Genomic DNA, 3,106 nt, shown 5'->3' with positions numbered 1-3,106 from the left:
TGTTGGTGTACAGAAACCGATAAGTCCGTTTTAGCGAATCAGCGTGCAGTATTCAGGTCAGGTGACAAGGCTTCTAGTCACTTCAAAAAGACGCGCTAGCTGAGGGAAGTTTTGTCAAAGCTGACTAAAAGTGATCGAGGATTTATAATTTCGACTCCTGTAAGTCCTTGAACACCATACACGACTTACATGATTAAACGTTGGTTGTTCTTTTTCTTGGTTGTGTGTGTGTTTGCGCGCATGTGCATGGATGCGTGTGTGTGTGTGTGAGTGTGTCGATCTGTTGGGCCCCATTTACACTGCACGGTTCAAGTGACCCAATTCCGATTTTTTCCTCCCATGTGGCACAGATCGGATATGAGTCACGACCGTGTAAGCAGGAAAAAAGCGCATGGATTCCGATTTTCACAGATCGGTTTCAGGCCTCATTCATATGTGGTTATAAATCAGATATGAATCGGATACGTGCGTTTGCGCATGCAGTGTAAGCGGACAGATCGGATATTCCCCTGTAAATGCGACTCCTGCGTCATTGAAAAGTGAGGGTTTTTTAACATTTCGCGGTACAGACATACCTACACTCCAAAAAAAAATGGTTCTTCAGCGGTTCTTCAGCGGTTCTTTGGGGTGGTTAAGGTGCTATATAGCACCGCTACCTTATAAAGAACCAGTAAAGCACCTGTATGGTTCTTCAGCGGTTCTTCAGTGGTTCTTCAGCGGTTCCTTGCTGTGGTTAAGGTGCTATATACCACCACTGCCATACAAAGAACCTGTTAAGCCTCTGTATAGTTCTTTAAAGGTTCTCTAACTCTCTTATTCTCTTAGTTTAGTTGGGGAAAGGATTAAAAACAACATTAAATTACAGTGTATTTTCTAAACATAACCTGGTTCTCAACCTTTTTGTCCCCAAGCCCCTCTACACTGTTAGTGAATATGGGTGTAAATTGGATTGCTATAACTATTTGAGTCTGATTACTTCGTCTTTCTGCGAATTGCTCTCAATATTATAGTAGGCTACACTCAACTGCTCAAATATCTCACTTTCAGCCAAAGGATAATTTCTCTTTAAGGACCCCGTGACAGACGGTTTTTTTTTCTGACGTCATGACTCACGAGACTTTCTGGAGTTTTCTGCTCGGCCGCCATTTTCTTTCCCCTGGACTCGGATGAAATAAGGTAGGTTGGAAATGTTTTAATTAATATACTCGAAAATGCAAAGGTTGAACATGTGTTTTAGCGGTTTAGAGTTAATTAGCGTTGTTTGTGAACATGAATACTAACGAAATCGTAACTAACCGAATTTTTGAATTTTCGCGGCCTGCAGTAACGTTATAAAGGTTAGCGCTAATTGAATATTTCTATTCTATACAAGATGTTGCATTACTTGTTTTATTCTATAGAAATGTATTGTTGTAGTGTTTGGACCATGTAAATATGTCTCTAAATAATTTTTAAAAGAAACGTCTCCTTTACCGTGTAAGCAGCGCGTGCTATTTGAAATGATGCGGGCAGGAAGTGCGTGGGGAGCGGGAGAGACGCTCGAGTCGAGGCTGAGGGGATCCTCGCATTACAATTATTGAGTTTAGGTTTTTAAAGTAATGTTTGTCAGTTCTTTTAGTTGTCCTTTTTTCACGTTAGCTGTGATTTGTTCGACCAAAATGACGAATAAAGTGTGTGAGTAAAGACATATTTAAGGCTTAACGTTACTTCATTTGACTAGCGCGAGGTGTTTTTTTTTTAGTAGAATGAAATGGCTGAGTATTTACACTACTAATTAATTACTTGTACTGCAGCAAACAAGTTTTTTTTTTTCCATTTATAAACACTGATTCCCCTCTCCCTTTTAGGATCTAAAGCTCCTCAATGTTTGACGACTAAGGACACTTTGCAATAACTTTACATGGTAAGTAATTTCTATAAAAACGGCTATAATTGTTAATAGATAATATGAATTACCAATGTTTGACATGTTTGAATAAAATCCATCTAATGTGGTCTATTGACTTGAATGTCATCCTCATTAACAAACTTTAGACTAAGAATTATCCATTCCAAAACATTCATCAACTCCCTCTTATGCCATCTCAAATGCATGCGACTTTTTTCTTGTTGTTTTGTATTAATTTTTTTTTTTTTTTTTTTTTGACAGTAGCCATTGACATTAAATTAATCACAGTTCCAGCTAAAAATCTTTACTGTTCTACTGAAGAAAAAAAGTCAACTTGGTTGGCCTGATGGTAAGTAAATTAACAGCTAGCTTTCATTTTTCGTGAAATATCCCTTTAATCAAGAATGATTAAATATATTAGGGTGTAAAGCTAATTTATTAATTGATGCATGTCTTATTTTCAGACTTATAATTATATATTATAAATTCATAATTTTAAATGAAACCAATGACTGATTCAGATGCATTTCTTAATTGCAAATCTGTAGTATTTTAGCACTGACGAAGGCCTGTGTGCTGAAACGCATTGGAAAAATAAAGAATTGATTTTTTTTTAGCTCCTTTGTATTTATTTATTTATTTATTTATTTATTTGTTTGATCCCTCAACGCCACAAGTGTTGCTGGTATTGTCCATAAATATATTAATTGCAAATTTGGCCAGTCATTAATATGAATTATTTTCTTTTTCTTGTCCTTTGCTATTGCATATCTGCAAAAATTTGATTTCCTATTACAGATTATTGTGCTTTTTTTTTTTAATTAAGAAAATTAATCACAATTGCTTTATCACAGGCTGAAAACATTCAACTGAGAGAAAGTCCTGAAGACCTCATCAAGGAGTACTTTCTGAGTTGAACGTAAGAATATTCTATTTTGGTTTATTTTCAGAAAAATAAGTCTAAATTTGTGTATTTTGTAGTTATGCTAGCAAAAGGTGACCGAATTTGTTTTTTTTTTTATGTTTACTATTTAGGATAACCAGACAGATGATTGAGGAGCAGCTCACCATGGCGATGTTCATTATTTGGAAGGAGGGGAGAACTTCATGAACCATCTGCTGACATTGAGGGAGTTAAAGTTTTGAATCAACTTACTTCAGTTACATCAGCTTGTGCCCTGCTTCTAGGTATGACATACATCATCAACCTGGCTTGTC

General features: G+C 36.2%; 1 long non-coding RNA gene across 2 annotated transcripts; it reads left to right on the top strand.

Moving 5' to 3' along the window:
• The first annotated feature begins 764 nt into the window (after positions 1 to 764).
• LOC137026689 (uncharacterized) lies at positions 765 to 2,789 on the top strand. Of its 2 annotated transcripts, XR_010895910.1 has the most exons (4): positions 765 to 1,176; positions 1,848 to 1,903; positions 2,150 to 2,237; positions 2,743 to 2,789. It is a non-coding gene; the product is annotated as an uncharacterized lncRNA (long non-coding RNA). The 2 variants fall into 2 exon arrangements; XR_010895908.1 differs by lacking the exon at positions 2,743 to 2,789 and having other exon boundaries at positions 2,150 to 2,468.
• The last annotated feature ends 317 nt before the right edge of the window (positions 2,790 to 3,106 follow it).

The sequence above is a fragment of the Chanodichthys erythropterus genome, chromosome 2, assembly GCF_024489055.1.
Source record: "Chanodichthys erythropterus isolate Z2021 chromosome 2, ASM2448905v1, whole genome shotgun sequence".
NCBI classification, from domain to species: domain Eukaryota; kingdom Metazoa; phylum Chordata; class Actinopteri; order Cypriniformes; family Xenocyprididae; genus Chanodichthys; species Chanodichthys erythropterus.
Note: the sequence above shows the minus strand (reverse complement) of the source record. Positions and strands in the feature narration are given on the sequence as shown.